This window comes from Lactuca serriola, chromosome 8 (genome assembly GCF_051521515.1).
Source record: "Lactuca serriola cultivar US96UC23 chromosome 8, Lser_US96UC23_V15, whole genome shotgun sequence".
In the NCBI taxonomy this organism is placed as follows: domain Eukaryota; kingdom Viridiplantae; phylum Streptophyta; class Magnoliopsida; order Asterales; family Asteraceae; genus Lactuca; species Lactuca serriola.
In genome coordinates, this window is record NC_136415.1 from 126,277,866 (window position 1) to 126,299,222 (window position 21,357).

The following is a 21,357-nucleotide window of genomic DNA, read 5'->3' on the forward strand; positions in this document are numbered from 1 at the left end:
CTAAAGTCCAAATGAGTCAAGGAAGGAGTTTAAGGGCTAAAAACTCTCTAAAATGGTGTTTACGGCCTAAGCAGCCTCCTGGGCCGTAAACTCACATACATTGTCCAATTTTATGATTAAGTGTCTAATTTGGAAGCTAAACATGCTATAGATTAAGGCTAGGAAGGTACCTTAAGGATTTGAAGCCTTAAATTTGAGTTTTAGACACTTAATCTTTGGATTTAGGAGAGAGGTTAGAGAGAGAGTAGAGAGAGAAGGAAAAAGCTTCAAATGAGTGCTTAAACACTCTTATATAGTTCCTAAAACTTGGACACGGTGGAATTCTACCCGATACCGGCCTTAAACGATGCTTTGGGTCGCACCCGATTGAGTTTTCGTCACCCGACAAGGATATTTCTAAAACTTATAAAATAAATGTCTTGGGCTAATTTCATGAGTTCCTAAATGATTTGGACCCTCATTGAATGATAATAAACATATAACTTTTAGTTAACTAAGCCCAAAAACGATATCGGGACATTTCTATTTCCGACGAGTTATTCGGGTAGAACGGGTTTTCGGCGATGAACAACTTCGGGTTGTTACATTACCCCCCCGTTAGAGGGAATTTCGTCCCGAAATTCAAGGAATAAGATACTGATCATGGATTGGAATGAAGCACAAATGGATTTGTTGCTTCGGATCTTCACTTCCTCAAGTGGAATCAGGTCTCTATTGGGCGTTCTAACGAATTCTCATTATCGGAACATGCCTTGGTTTCGCTTCTTGACTCTCTCTCAATCTACGATATCAATCTGCTTTCTCGTGGAAGCTCCAACCCTGAATGACTTTGGTTTCCTCAAAGGAATCACTAGGGTTTCGTTGGGCAGACGCTTCTAAGGATTCGAGACGTGATGGTCTAGATAGATATTACCAAGCTCTAAGGGCATCCGAAACTTGAAGGTTACAGAATCGATCTCTACGAAGATCTCGAAAGGTTTGATGTGAGACTAAACTGGATGTTCGAAAGAAACTCCCGGGAATCCTTCGGGATAGACATTTAGAAGAAAGAGCTGCTAACTTCCCGTTTCTCAATAATCACAGAAACGAGAGATGCGTGATAAATTACATTGGGAAAACTTTTGAGTTCTAAGGCATAGAATGATACGAAAGTTCGATGCCGAAGATCACGATAACAGGGTCGAGGAAAAATCTAGACGAGCGACCCTTTCGAAAGCAAAGATAACAACATGAATGAGACTCGGTCATTTCATGTTAAACATAGCATCAGAGTATTTTCATAGAAAGTTTCCCCCGTTACAAATAGAATGGAACAGGATAGTCCTCCGGACTGAGGATTCAATCTATAGGTACGAAGTTAGTGTTCTCTATCTCACTAGTTAGTCGTCTCGACGGTATACATCTCGATTACATGCGAAGGATTGAGTTTAGAATACATTCGAATAAATAGATAACAGATTTCCTTTTTGCACCCAAAATCGAAAAGAGTTGCAAGTATAAGAATTATCAAAGAGAGATATACCTGCGGCAGCAGAGGGATTTGTGGTTGTAGCTGTCTTGGGACAATTCCTTTTGAAGTGTCTAGCTTCACCACAATTGTAGCAAGCCGGACTGATTCCCACTCCGGATGATTGGTTCGTTGGCTTCGCTGGTTTTCTACAGGTTCGCGCAAGATGGCCCTTATTGCCACAATTGTCGCAGATCCTTTCGCGACATGGACCAGGAATGCGGTGGTGGTAGTTACACTTACCACACCAAGGAAGGGTACCAGTGTATCCACTGGCAGGAGTTTGAGCTGTGGAACCTACAGCTAAAACAGCGACAGGGGCAGTAGCAGCGTGGACTGCTACCGTTTGCTGTTTCTTAGAAGACCCTTGCGTACTCTGGGCCTTACGCTTGTTCCAGGATTTCCTTTTACTTCCGCCTCCACTAGTGACTGGCTCGGGGGTAGTAGCTTCTTCATCAGAGTTGTCTTCGTGATCTATCAGGATTTTCGCAAGGCACTTAGCACTGTCATATGTGTCTGGCTTCGCAGCCAAGACATTCCCCTTTGTTGGCTGGGTCAACCCCCAGATGAATCTCTCTATCTTTTTACTTTCCGGGGTAACCATTCCCGGACAAAGTAGGGCCAGATCGTCGAATCTTGATGTATAAGCAGCTATGTCAGAACCCTTCATCTTAAGGTTCCAAAGTTCGTGTTCTAGCTTCTGAAGTTCGCCCCGAGGGCAATACTCTGCGAGAAGAAGCTCCTTCATAGCTTCCCAACCCATAGCGTTGGCTACAGGTAAAGTTAAGGATTTGACTCGGCCATTCCACCAAGTCAGGGCTTTGTCTAGGAAGGTACAGGCGGCAAACTTGACTCTATCAGACTCCGAACAGCCACATATTTCAAAGATTGATTCGATTCTCTCGAACCATCGGGTTAAAGCAATGACACCCCCTGTGCCATCGAAGAATGTCGGTTTTGCGTTCATGAAGTCCTTATAGGAACCCCCTTTTTGGTATCCCTGATTATCATCTGGGTTCTGGGTTCCACCTCCTGAACCCCTCGAGTTCAGTTGAGGTAAGAGAGCTGATATGGTAGCAGAAATGGTTGCTTGAAGTGTTTCCAAATCGATTTGAATAGGAGGTGGTGGCGGAGGAGGATTGCTGTTGTTCGTTGAGCTGGGTCTCTTTCTTGGAGGCATCGTGATCTAACAAGATCAGGAAAGAGAGGATCATAAGTCCTCTGAATTGAATCAAGAGATATGGGACAGGAGATATCTCATCATGGCAAATATAGCATCATACAAAGCGATAAAGCAGAAAGGAGTTATAAAGATAGAACATTTTATCGCTAGAGGAATGATCAAAGAATAACGCGTATACAAGAAATTCTACAAAGGATCTGCTCGAGAAATACTCCCATAGTATTTCATGGTTCGCTGCAGCGACGATTTGTTGTTTGGGATATTGGGTAAGTTTTAGGTATGCCGCATGCCACAGTCACTCCCAAGCACATGTTGGCCGTGTCTCGAATGAATATAGTTGGCCAGGCTATATTGACCCTAGACACGACTACATAACTGCCCAGGTTTAACCGCAGCGTACAACACCCGTTTACTTATGTTTTGTTCTACTTGTAGTTACAGATTTCGACGGCTCGGCATACTTAAATACTTTTTGAAAATACTTATATTTCATAGGATACTTTTAGTTCAGAGCACTTAGGCCCCTTAATGTTTATAGTCTTATACCATGTAAGGTTTGGTATACTCTGTACACTATAAACAAGGGCTCTGATACCAATCTGTCACACCCCGAAAACCAAAGGCGGAAACGTTCCCGAGGTTGACTCCATGTTGTGTATCAAATCCAATGTACATAGTAATCACAGTAAACAACTATTACATTACATATATATATATATATATATATATATATATATATATATATATATGAAAGTTTACATTTGGTTCAAAAGTAAATTGTACAAAAGTTATACATATATCATATGAACAAAAGAGACGAGTCCTCGGAGCACTCCGTCTTCACCAAAAGATATCGCCGGGTACCTGTCTAACTTGGACCTGAGAATACAAGCGGTTTGAAAATCAGCATAAAGCTGGTGAGTTCATAAGCGGTTTTGTTTTGTTTTGTGAAAATGTATCGATTTCCTTTAGTTTTCTGAAAAGATTTGATATCCAAGAAAATCCCATATTTTCTTATGTAAAGTAGTTAAGTTATCTTTCGTTACAGTTCTGTTACAGATATAAGTTAACCCCAGGAAAATCCCATATTTTCCTAATTGTAAGATTGATTAGATAACACATAATATAGTTTAATTCACAAAACTATAATTTAGACGAACTGTAAATAGAAAGTATTTTGAAAACCTTGGGACTACATCCCGAACCAGTTATAAGATAATTCGATAAAAACCATGGGATCACTATCCCGAAAGTAGATATAAGATAGTTTGATAAACCATGGGATCACTAACCCGAAACTAGATATAAGATAGCTTGATAACCATGGGATCACTATCCCGAAACTAGATATAAGATAGCTTGATAAAATCATGGGATTATCATCCCGTATAAGATTTAGTTTCAAAACCATGGTTGCCATCCCGAACGAAATATAGACACAAGATCATGGGATTATCATCCCGAACGAGGTATAGACATAAAACCATGGGATTACCATCCCGAACGAGATATAGATTACAAGACCATGGGATTACCATCCCGAACAAGATATAGATTCTAAACAGATCCTAGCTGTGAATAAGTTTATATTAATACGTATTGTGAGTCGGGTAACCATACTGATATGACAACGAGACCTCCTTGATGTTAGTCAGACGTCGAATGATATCCAGAATTTGTCACCCCAGGCGTGCCCGCCTAACTGTAGCTAGCAGTTAAGGTGTGGGATTGTCAGTCCCGAATAGATCTATTCACAAACTCTTCGCTCTCCCTCCAGGAGACTCTGGTTACACTTCCGGAGAGGATTTAATTGATCATCCATAAAGGGTAGTGACTTTCTCACAAGCTAGTATTAAACTATTCACAGGATTCTCATACGATACTAACATACAAAGATTTCAAGACTTGATACAGTTGAAAAATAGATACATACAATGAAACTATCTGGCAAAACATTTGAATGATATAGAGATAAACTGAATCAGACATAGTTTATCTAATAACCTAATACAGATATCAGTACATGATATAAAGAGAAACATAGAACCCCAAATTATTCCCATAATAATTTGATTAGTTTGGTTATTTTCTTAACTAAAATCCATTTAGTTGTAATTGATAAATCATTCCTTATGCTCAACATAATACATAAGGAGTAAAAGAGTTTATAAGATTGCCAGATATTATTTGAAATACATAAAAGTTATGATTTGAAAACAGTTTTGGTTTGCTTGTATTCCCCCCCTGAAAACAGTTAAAAACAGTGAAAAAGGCGTAAGGGTATGAACTCACCGGACGAGAAGTATGACGATTTGGATGCTAAGAGTTGATCCGGGGCTTGTAAATACACGAGGTTCCTAATTATAATGTAAAGATACACATTTGTATCTAATTAGGACTTAGATTGATTGTTGGATGGGGACAATTGCTTCAAGTCGCGAAAACACTCCGATACGAGTGTTTGGAGGGACCCGAGTGGCGTTTAGGGATGAGAAATGACACTAGGGACTTGGAACTTGAGTTTACTCCCCATGAGTAAACTTTAAAATGAGTTTACAACCACAAAACACACACATACATGAGTTTACGGCCGTAAACTCATGTGGGTGTGGTTTTGGGTGTTTAAATGGCTTAAATGGCTTACATGGACATGGGAAATGATTCTAGGCTTTTTTCTAAATGCATGGAATGGATTAAAATCACCAAAATGATTAATTTATGGGAGTTTACGGCCTAGCATAGGCTCCTGGCCGTAAACTCCTTAATCCTTATGAAAATTATGCTAAATGTTGTTAAAACCAAAATGATTAATTTTTGGGAAGTTTACGGCCCAAGCATATGCCTTGGCCGTAAACTCATCTAAATCCTCCAAAAATCATGTTTCAAGTGTCCAAATGCTAATACCAAGGTCCTATAATTCATATCTAAGCCATAGAGGTGATTTGGAAGGGTTTAAGGGCATGAAAAACCCCATTAACATGAGTTTACGGCCTAAGCTTATGCCTTGGCCGTAAACTCCTTCAAAGTCCTCAAAATCAAAGATTTACATGTTCTAAGTCCATATCTTGAAGTCCCTTAGCCATATCTAAAGTCCAAATGAGTCAAGGAATGAGTTTAAGGGCTAAAAACTCTCTAAAATGGTGTTTACGGCCTAAGCAGCCTCCTGGGCCGTAAACTCACATACATTGTCCAATTTTATGATTAGGTGTCTAATTTGGAAGCTAAACATGCTATAGATTAAGGCTAGGAAGGTACCTTAAGGATTTGAAGCCTTAAATTTGAGTTTTGGACACTTAATCTTTGGATTTAGGAGAGAGGTTAGAGAGAGAGAGTAGAGAGAGAAGGAAAAAGCTTCAAATCAGTGCTTAAACACTCTTATATAGTTCCTAAAACTTGGACACGGTGGAATTCTACCCGATACCGACCTTAAACGATGCTTTGGGTCGCACCCGATTGAGTTTTCGTCACCCGACGAGGATATTTCTAAAACTTATAAAATAAATGTCTTGGGCTAATTCCATGAGTTCCTAAATGATTTGGACCCTCATTGAATGATAATAAACATATAACTTTTAGTTAACTAAGCCCAAAAACGATATCGGGACATTTCGATTTCCGACGAGTTATTCGGGTAGAACGGGTTTTCGGCGATGAACAACTTCGGGTTGTTACACACTTCAAGTAAAATAACAAAGAACAAGGAAGTTGACTTAAAGAAAGAAAAAACAGCTAAAGTAAATAACACGAGATATTAACAAAATTGTCGTTCACCATGAAGGGTTTGTTTTCACGAAGAAAACAGGTTGTCACAAAGTCAGTCACCAAGACATACATTCGGGTTCCACCCTAATGTTGTATATATACTAATCTATACTACTATATCCCTTGATTGAAGGGATTATATCTAATATATATTAAAAACCGATACTTATCACAAGGTTATCAGATCTGCTATCTATTCTATACATATCCGTATAACTACCTAATATACAAAGATTACATTAGATTACTATCTACATGTTGACGTTGATCTTCATGCTGTCATTGATAATGTCTTGATATGTTGGCGTAGATGTTGGTGCTGGAGCTAGCGGTCAGCATATAGAGTGTTTCACTTATCAGATCATAAGGTGTGACCATAAAATCTCCCATATTTGATGATGTCAAAACTAGTTTTCTTCATAGGAGTCATCCAAAGAACCATTAAAGAATTTATCATCTTCTTTCAAAATTTCAGACTTAACCCACCTAAATTCATCAATTTGTAGCTCTTTCAATATTTTTCTAATCTCAAGAGATATCAGCACACACTATCCTCTTTCAAGTTCTATATGACTAAGTCCTTCCATGCGAAGATGAAATAAATGCTTAATGGGTGTTGCAGGAAGATCATTAGTGCATTGAAAGCACATATGCTTTTGACTATCAAGATAGAAAACACCATGCTCTAGTTCTCGAATGAACATGTAGTGAACTGGTTCAACACCCCACTAGCATTTCATTGTAGATGTAGTGATTTCTATATGGAAGAATAAACTTAGTATTATTGGACCTTGTGGGAGCGCATGATCATCCAGAAGTGAACACTTGAGAAGGACCAGCTGATGACACAAGATTCAGCTTCTTGACTTTGTTGAGCAGCTGTTGAATTGCTAACTTCAGCTCCTAAGCATGAATACCTTTATGTTTGTCGATAAGTTCATGAATTGTATCCACTCGCTCTAGCCAAATTTGACCATCTCACGAGCGAATATAACCTTAGTGGATATATATATATATATATATATATATATATATATATATATATATATAGACACACACACACACACTTGGACTTTTTCCAAACTATATTTTCCCGCAAACTTTATCATGTGAATTTTTTTTATATGATAAAGTAACTTAAGACACTAAGTCGGGCATAGAGAAGTGCATACTCAGAAAAAAAAATCTCGAAAAAATATGAACACATGAAAATTACATATATGCAAAAACGTTGGAAGTGCATACCTTCGTCAACATTTACTTTCATATGTGCATATATTTTTGGAGTTTCTTTAATGCACTTCTATATGAAAATCTTAGTGTCTTAACTAACTTTTTTTTTAAATCACATGAAAAAGTTAGCGGACTTCGTGGGAAAATATAAGTATGGAAAAGAGTCTTACTCTCTCTCTCTCTCTCTCTCTCCCTCTCTCTCTTTGTGTATATATATATATATATATATATATATATATATATGTATATATCATTGTTATATATAAACACCCTATTAATCTGGTATCGTTTAGAACAAATTCATAGGCATCAAAACCTCCACGTAACGCAGTCTCCAAACGACCTAATTTACCAACATGTCGACTCAAAGTCAATCGTTCTCATCGTCGCATCCATTTGAACGCTCTTCCTTTTGCAATTCGACATAATCATCCATTCTCCATCTTTCTAGTCACACTTATCGTTTCCTCTCCAACAAGAAGCCAACCATATCTTCCATATAAAGAAACCCTAATTATGCGATTGTGACAACCGTCAATTTCAGTCAAGTCAAAGTCAACTAAAGTCAACAAGTCAAACCGGTCAACTCAATTTGCCGTGAGTACTAGAGTTTACGTTATGTAATTTCTAAACAACTCTCTATTCTAATGAGAGATCATAAATCGAAAAGTGCGTACATCTAGATCTCCTTAACCTAAAACGGTGGTACATGAAGAGCCAAACCGATAAAACAATGTTACATACTCATCGGGAGTATGCAAGATCCTTAAACAAGGCTTAACGGGGTTTACGGACCTTGCAGTGCGTAGCCGGACACTCAAAAAGGTCACCAATGAAACCTCTCTGAATCGTTTTCACTCCATCTCTTCGTATCAGAAATCTCTCCCAAATCTCACTAAGTATGTGAAATCTCTCCCAAATCTCTCTTTGTATGAGAAATCTCTCCAAGAATGTCAAATCTCTCCCAAATCTCTCTAAGTATGTGAAATCTCTCCCAAATCTCTCTCTGAATGAGAATTCTCTCCAAGAATGTCAAATCTCTCCCAAATCTCTCTAAGTATGTGAAATCTCTCCCAAATCTCTCTCTGAATGAGAAATCTCTCCAAGAATGTCAAATCTCTCCCAAAACTCTCTAAGAATGTGAAATCTCTTCCAAATATCTCTTTGTATGTGAAATCTCCCCAAGTATGTCAAATCTCTCCCAAATCTCTCTGAGTATGTGGAATCTCTCTCAAATCTCTCTCGAAATCTCTCCCAACTTTCTATAATCACTCGGGGCATCCCGACCCTCGAATTTGGCGAAAACAGCCCAAAAACGGAAGTCTACGCGAAAAACGGACCTTAGGAACCGAAACCCCTCTTAGGAACCGAAAGTCCTCTTAGGAACCGAAGGTACTGTTCACACTAACCGAACCTCGCTTAAAAAGGAAGGACCGAACTGAAGGTACTGTTCATTACTGTTCACTACAGCTCCTTCGGTTCTGACTTCTCTTCGGACCGAACCTTCTGACCTTCGCTTCTGACTTCGGACCGAACCTTCTGACCTTCGCTTCTGACTTCGGACCGAGCCTTCGGATGGACCCTCGCTCCTCGTTTCTTCTTCTGGCTCGCGCCTCTCGCTTCCGACTCAGCATCAGCATGAACCGAACCTCGGCCTAGGACCGAGAGGCCTCGCTGGGAAGCCCTTTTTCTCCCGGTTTTCAATTAAATTCGCGTTTTAAGCCCGTTTTTAATTGTTTTAACATAAGATTTTCACCCAAAACTTTATTTTAAAATATAAGGCCCCTAAATTAATGATTTAATCATATTTTAAGGATGAAACCTTATCCAAAAGAGAGTAGGTAAAGTACAAAGGTAGAGTGTTGACTTTACATTATTTTATGACACAAGCAACCCCATACCCACTCCATGATTAACCCACACTCCTCCCCACCATACCTTGTCACTTCCTTGTACTTTTTACCCCTCTCACAAGCCATCCCCACGTTCTAGGGCTGGTCACTCCACCTCTCTCCTCATTTTCTTTCAATCACTCTCATTTCCACCAAAGATTCAACTCCAATTTTCTCTCCAACCTTTCTCTCTAATTCAAGATCCCAAGGCTGATCATCAAGTGTTCATCCACTCTTGGTAAGTGTAATTCATCCTCCTTGTGATTTTTACACTTCATTCTACTCAAATCATGGATATCTTACACAAACTCCATTATATTTGTGTTAGAGCTTCGAATCTTCAAGGGATTCTTCAAGTGTTCTTGGGTTGAACACTTCTCTTCTTCAACACTTATCTAGTGAAATCACACAAGGTGAGTTCATACCCCCATATTTTCATGTTTTCTCAAGTTTTTAGGGGGGGGGGAATACAAGTTAAAACACCAAGAACATAACTACACTTTTCTAACAGCCTTCATCAGAAAAGTTCAACCCCATTCACGGACTGTTTTGGACCACTTAGACATTTTAGTTTTCAAAACTGTTTTAGGTGTAAATAGTTCCAGTTCTTATCTTTAAAATGACTACTTGCACATCTCCATACGATTTTTCTACAATTTATGGCGATTTTTACAAAACTGCCTATCATTTCAAACACCAATCCGGACCAGTCTGTGATTATGGACTTTTTCACCCAAGTTGGAGGTCATTAAAAATCATGATAAAAATTATGAGTAAACTAGACACATTTTGGGAACCCTCAGAATTTACGGATTTAGTTTTCAGCTTCGTATGATTTTTCTATGAATTTTCAAAAACAGTGTAGACAGGTTGAAAATTTGTTAACAGCTTATAACTTTCATAACACTTTGTATTGTGTTGAGCAAAGTGTATAACGATAAGTTCCAAATATTGAATGTGTTTCCATGTTAGTTTATCATCATAAACTGAAATATAGTCATTCATGATAAGATTATTCATTCATTTAGAACACGTATATTAAGCTATAATGAGCATAGTTTATGGATTCATAGCATTAAAGCATTCATAAAAGAATTCTTATACATTACAAACGTTTTGGATAAACTATAATAGGTATAGTTTATGTATCATTTACTTCTCAAACTTATTTACCAAAGGTTTTCCGTTTAGTTCACGTAAATCTGTTAATGAATAAATTTGTGAGTCATTCCCTTCGGGTTACTTCCAAAGTAACAAAGTCAAAAAGTCCTGTAAATTGTAACCAGAGTCTCTTGTAGGGAGAACGTGATAGTTGTGTATAGATCTATATTGGGTTTGACAAACCCACACCAGAGCTGCTCGCTACAGCTAGACCGGCAGGTCTGTGGTGACAAGTGTCATTTAACGGCGACGCCTGAAGAACGTCGCATTACGAGGCCGTCAATGTCAAGTATGGTTACGATAGCTCACATGTGGTATTAACAATCATAAGATTTACGGGTTCTAACCTTAAATTAGCGAGTTAGGTCTATTTAGCTCACTGAAATTACTTTAAGTATGGAAAAATACTTGTACGCCTTCATATCAAACAAAAAGGGTTTTATGTCGATTTAAAATCACTTTTTATATCAACAATTACATACTATATTGTATACTTTTGGTCTTGGTATTTAAGACTACACATCATTCGTTACGGAATTTTTCTCACATCAGAAAGGGTTTTATGCCAATTTAAAGCCACCCTTATATTTTTAAGTATGACAAATATTTGTTCATTTTCGGTCCTGGTATTTAGGACTACATAACTTTTGTAAGGAAAATATTGGATTTTCCTGGTAACATACATCTCTTTACAAAGATCGATTTTCAAACTCTTACTGTCAAAATCTTATGAACTCACCAAACTTTGTGTTGACACTTTTCAAAACTACTTGTATTCTCAGGAATTCAGTGAAACAGGAAATCAACCACGTTTTGAGGATGGGACGATAAATCGTCGAACAGTTCATTTTGTATCATAATGTAATTGATTTGAATCATGTAAACATATACTTTGGTGTAACTTTTTCAATTATATTTATGATGGTTGTATTTACTTTGAGCACTATTATACTCGTTGTTGTGATACTCTACATGAAGTCCTCCACCCCCGGACGTTTCCGCCATCCTTGGTTTGGGGGTGTGACAGCGATCAATGATAAATTCATCATTTTGTTGACCGCAAAGATTTAGAAATCGGAATCAAAGAAGAATGACTCAACTTTTCTTTTTTCCGTCACCATCTTTTCTACAGGTATATTATCAAAACAAACACTAAGTTGCTTTCAAGTTTTATTAGTTGTTACTGTTAATCCAATCGATGGATTTCTTTCTCGGTTCAGTTTTTTTTGTTAACAATTTTATGCTCAAAATCTTCTTCTTATTCTTCCATACGTCACAATCAACATCATGTTGTATAGAAAATAACCCTTAATCAATGATGAAATTCATCATTTTGATTGCACCCATTTTAAAAAGCAGAGTACCCAATCTTCATGAAAGTTGGTGTTGTACCTGCTTCTGAATCCTAAAGTAGAAACGTGCAACTTTTCTAAACGGCCCCAAATTTTGTAGTGTTCTGATTCTAGTGTGACTACAAACCAAAAGATTTTCTTCAAATTAAAAAGCTGAAAAAAGGCTAAAAGATTGTATTGATTTAATTTGCATATCAGCACATACCCTAGGTGATTTTCAATTTTCATTTAAGGGTTAGGGTTTGCCAAGGTAAACCGACCAAGGGTGGAAACATTGAATGTAATGGGCTATGTCTCCTTTCTTTTCATGGTTGGGTATAATAGACTTATAGGTTGAGTAGCCTTGCTTGAACCTCCATAATCTGCATCAATAGTGTATGTCAAGACACACAAACACCCACAGAGAAGAAAAGATGCTTCTTAGTTGATTGTAAAATCCAGAAATTTACGCCAAATTCAAAAGTTTCCAATCATAAATAAAAACCAAATAGTATTTGTTTACAAAATGTTTTCAAATCATTATTCATCAGAGTGTCCCCATAACTAGATCAAAAGGATGAGGAGCGGTACGGTCACGCCTTCACCTTGCCATGATCTCCTGAAGTACCTGAAACAATAAACTGAAAACTGTAAGCCCGAGGGCTTAGTGAGCTACCCCCAAAATACCAATACCACACTGATAATACCATATCAGTAACAGACAATCAATAACATGCATACTGGGTCATCGGCCTGACTGGACTGCCCTCCAGGGCCTACAGTCTATCTGATCCTATCCTGAGCCTTCGACATGACTGGTCCGCCACATGGGCCTACAATCTCCCTGGACCGCTCATAGGGTATGTTGGCCTTCAGCATAAAGTAGGACCGCCTCAACCCAACTAACAAGCAAATAACCATGTCCGCATAACTATCATATACTGGCATATACAAACATCAAACATATCTATCTCACTGATCATCAATCATAGAAATCTCTCGTAACTAGAGTACCGACCTAGCAGGTCACTAACATACCAATCCCTACGAGTCATAAGAGCATAACATATCGTCTATCCTCATTCCGGTCTAACAGATCATAACCACATGTAGCATACCATAATAATAACAACCAAAGGGCCGTCCTTGGTGCTGTAGACCCTATCGATATAGTGAGGATAACTCACCTTGCAGATGTCGACTCAATAGATGAACTCCAACTCTCGGATCGCTGTCAACAACTCCACCAGCTATTACCATAATATAATCATACCCATAAGTTCCCAACCTTTTAAGGTACCCCATAAGTCCACTAATCAACCCATGGTCAAAGTCAAAGTCATCAGTCAAGGTTAACATTCCATGTTAACCCTAACTCACCGAGTACCCTAGGCTACTCGCCGAGTTCCTTGAAGTACTCGCCCACTCGCCGAGTCACATAGTGACTCGTCGAGTTCTTTCGGTTTACGATCAAACTCTAAGGCCACTCGTCGAGTTTCCTTCTTGCAACTCGACGGTTACACACACATACATGAATTGGGGAAACCTCAACTGACTCGCCGAGTTGTTCATACAACTCGTCGAGTTCTATGGCAATCTTCATCGGACTCGCCGAGTTGTTCATCCAACTCGTCGGGTCCATGTCTATCTTCATATGACTCACTGAGTCGATCGTGCAACTCGTCGAGTTCCTTCAGTCCTTAAGCTATACAGACCCCCTTTAATCCATACAGTGGCTCCAAATCACAGATCCAAGCTCCTAAGGCCCGCTTTTCACGTAATGTTGCAAACTTTACGTATATGCATAGCTAAAAAGGCTCTTAATGTCAAATTCAAGTTCACAATGGGGGTTTCATACTCAAGGAGGCTTCATACATGACTAAACTTAGAGCTTTATGACTCTAGAACTTAAGAAGGGTCTAGATATGAAGTTACAACTTCAGATCTAGCTCATATCCCACACTATCTTCTCAATCAAACCATAAAAACCCTAAATCTCAAGCAAATGACGTCTAGAAGGAAAATGAAGTAAAGGTGACAACTTGATACATCCAAATGATGCTAACTAAGGTAGATTTCTGATTCCCACGCCCTCTTTGCTTCTAGTATCTTGCCCTTCAAGCTCTTCTTTTCCAAAAACCTCTTTCCTAAAGCCCAAGTCACACAAGGATGAAGCACCACATGAATTATGGTTTTCTAAGCTCTCAAAGGACTGTAAAGAGGCCAAAGGAGGCTTATGCTTCCTTAAATAGGGTGCAAGACCCCGAGATCTAGGGTTTCTTCTGCCAGCTTCTACTCGTCGAGTTTCCTCATGGACTCGACAAGTAGGCCACTAAACACGCGATCCCACCCCGCTGCTACTCGACTAATAGGGCAACCAACTCGTCGAGTAGATCTTAAAACCAAATAAACTTTCATTCAAATCAATACCTGCGAATCGGGGCGTTACATTGATCAAGCACAATGTAACATCCCCCTCTGGCACGTATCACAATATTGTCCGCTTTGGGCCACTCGGCACGAGGACTTCCCAGGGGGTCACCCATCCTGGTACTACTCCCGCCCGAGCATGCTTAACTGCAGAGTTCTTATGGGATCTGCTGCCCTCACGGCTTTAAAACGCGTTGTGTTAGGGAAGGTATCCACACCCCTTTTAAGGAATGCTTAGTTCTCCTTCCCAGCCGATGTGGGATCAGATCTAACCCACTTTCACCCCCCATTATGGGGTTCGACGTCCCTGTCGAACACATCGACCCGTGCCCTAGCTCTGATACCATTTGTAACATCCCCCTCTGGCACGTATCACAATATTGTCCGCTTTGGGCCACTCGGCACGAGGACTTCCCAGGGGGTCACCCATCCTGGTACTACTCCCGCCCGAGCACGCTTAACTGCAGAGTTCTTATGGGATCTGCTGCCCTCACGACTTTAAAACGCGTTGTGTTAGGGAAGGTATCCACACCCCTTTTAAGGAATGCTTAGTTCTCCTTCCCAGCCGATGTGGGATCAGATCTAACCTACTTATAAGTGGGTTAGATCTGATCGCACATCGGCTGGGAAGGAGAACTAAGCATTCCTTATAAGGAGTGTGGATACCTTCCCTATCACAACGCATTTTAAAGCCGTGAGGGCAACAGATCCCATAAGAACTCTGCAGTTAAGCGTGCTCGGGCAGGAGTAGTACCAGGATGGGTGACCCCCTGGGAAGTCCTCGTGCCGAGTGGCCCAAAGCGGACAATATTGTGATACGTGCCAGAGGGGGATGTTACACACAATCACAAGTTAAGACGTGAATTTCATTTCATTTTGATTAATGTAAATGCTATACAATTATTACAACAAATATCCATGTTTCTTTATTTTCATTGCAGATAGAGGGTCTTAAAATTGGAATTATTCGATTATAAAACCCTGGAAGAGGCAACAGTCTCTTCTTCTATTACACACCAAATTGGACCACTTCTTCCACTCACCCACCGATTCTTCTTCACTTCTAACCACAAAGGTTTGAATTACTTTTCATTTCAGTATTCACTCATTTTACATTTTTAATAAGAAATTTGATCTATGTAATCGAAGAAAGTTCTTATAACCAGAATAACGTTCACTTTTGTTGTAGGTTTTTATGTGATATGTGTAAAGGCTGAAAACACACTTTCATGTTTCTCCAGCCAAAAACACACAGAAGTTGAAGTTGTTAGTCACTTCATTCAGTAATTTCTCTCCATCATTCATTGATTTTGGTTTAAATTTTGTTTACATGTTCGATGGTTTTTGTGATGCTAAAAAAATTAGGGTTTAATTTTAGTTCTCATAAGGTTTTTTTTTGGTGTGTGTGTGTTTCTAAATATCATAATTTTCCATTGAAACAAATGATTTGAACATATATAAGAAACTTTCGGTCCTATTGTTAAGACTTTTTTTGGTGATATCTCCAATTTATATTTAATAGAACAAAAAAAGCTTAAATATAACCCATTTTTGTTTTACTGTGTAAAATTTTATTGCTTTGTAAAGCATTTCGTTGCATCAATGATCCCCGATCTAACCTAGGGTGTAAATTTAAATTTTTATATTAATTTATAGATTATCATAGCAACCTACTTTCCTCATGTATCTCAAAATTTATCCAAATCATGTTAGTTTTACACGGCCTGGATGGTATTTGATTATTTATATTGTTAATTTTGTCCTCGATTTTGGCAACTTGGATCACTTTATTTACAGGTTAGTTGTACACCTAATTTTGCAATACTTTTGAACTTATGGATTAAAGTAGTTTTGTGTTGCAGTGAATGGTAGGTTAAGGAATTTGCTGCAACAATTATTGGGGGAGGGGGGGGGGGGTTTGGCTTTGGGTTGTAAAATATTGTCATTTAAATAAAGCTTGTTAAGGTGTACAACCCGAATTTAAGCATGCAGTAAAATTATTGTAACATATTGTCATTCTGAAATCATCGTATGGGAGTTTATATAATCCAGTTCCCTAGAAAGTTCCCAATTTTATTTCAATTTGTTCGGTGTGTTTGCTTCTATGGTATGATTGTGGCCGATGAGTATAAAACTAATGTAACACCATATAAAAAAACATGGAAATAGCAATCCTTATTTATTCACCATCATAGGTGAATTTTTTATTTTATAATTTTTGTCTATTGAAAAAATGTTTTTTAATTAAATTGGGACTTTATGGCGGTCTTCAAAACCATTGTTACTATTAGCTTCTTAAGTGCAATTTAATTTAGTTATGTATAAGGACAAAGTATTTTGGTATGAAAATTAGTGAGACTGTGACTTTTTGAACTCATTGTAGAGTTGGCTAATAGTTGCAGGGTTGCAAAATGTGTTCATGATGTTTTAAAAGATTATCCTTGTTTGTGACCGACTCATGACGGAAGGTAAAAAAGACAGTAAATGCAAAAATTAGCCACATACTTCCATTCACTTACTTATCATAGCATCTCATTTGAATTTTTTCCAAAAATATCTATCCAATTATAGCACTATCATTTGAATACAAAGCAATTTTCACGGCTTAAAGAAGATATATATATATATATATATATATATATATATATATATATATATATATATATATATATATATATATATATATATATATATTCAAAGTACAATACATTGATGGGAAATGAACTAAATTACAATTCTCATAGGATAAATAAAGTAGGTTTCTAAACTTTGAGTTAGTAAAGTACAATGCTTACAACATTGCAATGCTTCTAGCCACAAAATAAAGGAATAAAGTTAGCTATTTATTTGCTTACTATGACGGTGTCTTTTTTTTTTTTTTGTATATTTTATTTAGGTTCTTCATTTCCAAGTTATTTTTCAAGCATTCTAGATTTAAAAGAAAGACCAACCATTCTTGTATTGCTGCATAAAATTTGTGTTGGAAGTGTGTTCGCAGTTCTCTCTCTCTCTCTCGCTCTCACCCTCTCTCTCTCTCTCTATATATATATATATATATATATATATATATGTGTGTGTGTGTGTGTTTTATGATTTTTGTATATATATTGTCATTTCAGCTAACATATAATGTAAAAGGAAAAAGAAAGTCGCATAACCAAGTGGACAATGTATGGCATCCATCCAAATATTTGTGGAATATGAGAATGTTGTAAATAGAGAAACTTCTAGATATATACATGGTGTTGATATTCACCTAATATTTTTATGTTGTGATTTATATGAAATTGATGGAGGTTTGCATTAAAACAATAAACACATTGTTTCTAGAAGCCGGAATAATGGTTGGCTCTTTGTTTGGTTGATAACAAATATGTTATTTTTATTTCATTTCCTTATCCCTAAGTCTAGAGGGAGTGGCCCTCGCCAGACTCTCGCCTCCATCTCATTACAAGAGCCACCACCATTCTTATCAAATATTAAAGATCCTATAAGAGTCGTTACTCTAAGTTAACCATCGACATAACAAAAAGGAAAGAAGAGAGAAACACTTGGATGGTGGGCTCTCATTGGCTGAAACGTTTTTTCTTTTTATTTTTTTTTTCCAAAATAAAAGCTATTAAACTAACATGCCACCACTCTTTATCTTTTGCAACTTGGATGCTACCACTTTCTGCGGCCTATCTGGCTTCAAAAAATTTGACATGACATTAAAAAAAATCTGATGTGGCAACATGCAAAGCATGTTACCACTTTCCATCTCCTTACCAATAATTGCAACGTTCTTGGTTCTTTACCGATAATAGTCACATATTCCTGACTTATAATAACGATGTACTTACATTTGACAATCCAAAAAAAGACCCAAAGTATACTCCAGGGGCTGTGCTTAGCACGAGCCTCAAAACTTACCTAGTGTGTGTGTGTATATATATATATATATATATATATATATATATATATATATATATATATATATATATATATAAGGTTAGATTAGGTTATTTTGTTTTCACTATCTATTGTATGTATGTATGATTGATTCTGGACCAATCATTTTACTTATTTTAAGAAAGTAATTAATGCATATTATATGTTGAAGATATAATGAATATTAATTACATTTTCAGCATTTAATATGCATTAATTACTTTATTAAAATAACTAAAATGATTGGTACAAAATTAATCATACATCCACACAATAGATAGTGAAAACATTTGAATCTATCTTTCTCTCTCTCTCTCTCTCTCTCTCTATATATATATATATATATATATATATATATATATATATATATATATATATATATATATATATATATATATATATATGAAAAAGTGAATATACCATACAAGGTATATAAGCTTACGTCTCCAAAATCGTCATATTATGTTGTTTTGTATCTAATATACATTATAATAATTGTAAAAGGTTCTTAAAATTCAACCATTAACTTAATTTTCTTCCAAGATTTTGAAATTTCACGTTTATCTTTCTCTTACATCATATTTTTCTACCGAACACCTAACATTCTATATATATTATGGTTGCAAATGAAAATTATGTAAGAGAAAATAATTGTAATATTTTTAAAAATCTCGGAAATAAATCAAGTGATTAGTTGTATTTTAAGAACTTTGGACGATTACCATGCATATATAATACAAAATGATATACGGTGGATTTGAGTACCTAAGTTTATATTTTTTGTTGGATATATTTATTTTTCCTATACTTTCCTTTTATATATATATATATATATATATATATATATATATATATATATATATATATATATATATATATATATAAAAGATGATGTAAGTGATAAAATTTGAACAGTACATGGATTTTCAAAATATTTTTATATTGTTTGTTGCATAAATGCCATTAAGTGATAATGACAAAATATAATGTACCTGCATTTAATATATATGCAAAATTTTATTGAAACTAATAAAAATATACATAAAAAGGATATATAATTACCTGTACTACCAACCATAAAATTAAATCATAAAACAAGTACAACGGAATGGTAACCAATACAAAAACAAAGATGCAATAAATGTCTTCTTCAATCTTGACTACCACTTGGTTTCTATAAATTCTTTATCCACTATAAAACATACATTAGTTTTCTCACCATTGAAATTCTCAAATATGTCGATAACAATGACTAAAGTTGTGACCATATTTCATATCACCTTCATTCTTCTTGGTACTTCAAGTATGAAATTTGATCATATATCTGTTTTTCCCACATCATTTTTCTTTCTTATTTAACTCTTTGTACTATTGCCTGCGCCTTTGCTTCTTGTAGAGCATTATTTTCCGTTTCCAAAAAACTTCAAGTATGAAATCTCATATTCCTTACTATATATCTCCCACAGAACAATTAATAGCCTAATTTTTTTCCTTTCCATACAAAAAGTAAAAAAAAAATTAATCGAAATATGATGGTTAAACATACCGTGTGTGATTATTACATTTGCGTTTATGTTTGTATATTATCTTTAAAATATTGTCGTATTAATTTATAAAGTGAAATGTCTATTTTTCGGATTAAAATAAAAATAGTTGAGAAAACAATATTTGGTCTTCCGAAAACAAGAAAAAGATTACTTACGCTATTATATGTAACTTATGCAGGTATGGCATTACCTAATCCAACAGATGAATACATTAGCAAAACAAAATCGATGCCAACACAGATATGCTATGCAGGAGGAATAGGGGCTTGTTCAGCTGAGTGTTTTACACAATGTTGCGACCAAAAATGTAAAGATAGATTCTATGACGGTGGGTTTTGTGTGAAAGTTCTCCCAACTGGTCTTTGGTTATGTCAATGTTCGTACAAATGTTGAACTTTATTCCTTGTGATAAAATGTAATCAAAATAATAGATTTTATGGATAAACACAAAGATAAACGTTTTAAAGGCTTTTTTTTTTCAAGTAAAGAGTCAAAATGATAATCAAGTGATTCATAAGTTGCAATTTTTCACATAATTTTTAAATTGTTCTTGACTACAAATAAAACCTCAAACTATAAGTAAAATTAAAATTTTATTTCATATTTACAAATTTGTTTTTAAATGCCAGAATTAATCTTATAAACTATGGAATTATTTTTATTATTTTGAAATATCTTTTTCAATAAATTACAAAAACATAATGAAAAATCATGCATGGAATAGGTCCTTTCTTTTTCTTTCTTATCAATGTTGTTTCAAATTGTTTTGAATCAAGTTCTTCCCACTGATACCATCAAAATAAAATTGTTAAATATGTATCTTACCTTTTCTTTTGGTGCTTGTTAACTGTTTTTTCAAAGCTTCCAATTGTTCGTCATTTTCTTATTAAAAATACGAGCCATCTTAGCTTTAAAATCTGATGTTCTAGAAATTTGTTTATTAATGTCTTCATGAGAAAACATTATAATTTAGGTATTGTAGTTTTAAGGGTCAAGTTTTGATTATTCTTGTTGAAGGAAAAGCGAGACAAACAAGAAGCCATAAAGATATACAAGAAATATCAAGGCTTCATTTATATACATTAAATGTCATTCGATTTTAATTATATGTATTTGAAACTTCTTAGTTTTTAAAATTTATTTTTAATTAATACATCAAATTCGTTATTATATTAACTTATAGTAACTCTTTAATTTTCAGCAAATTTTATTTGTTAGTTTAAATAAGATATTAAATTCAAAACATAAATATATTTATTTTTTTTTATTTTATTTGAAACACATTTTATAACAAGTAATCTAATAAAATTAATTTGTTAATTCAAATATTATGTTAAATTCGTAACATAGGTAAATATACCAAATAAATATAGAAAATAAT

The 21,357-nt window shown here is 35.9% G+C and overlaps 1 pseudogene; it reads right to left on the reverse strand.

Annotated features, from left to right (window-relative positions):
* Window positions 1–14,578: 14,578 nt before the first annotated feature.
* Window positions 14,579–14,696, reverse strand: LOC145071819 (5S ribosomal RNA; annotated as a pseudogene).
* Window positions 14,697–21,357: the final 6,661 nt, after the last annotated feature.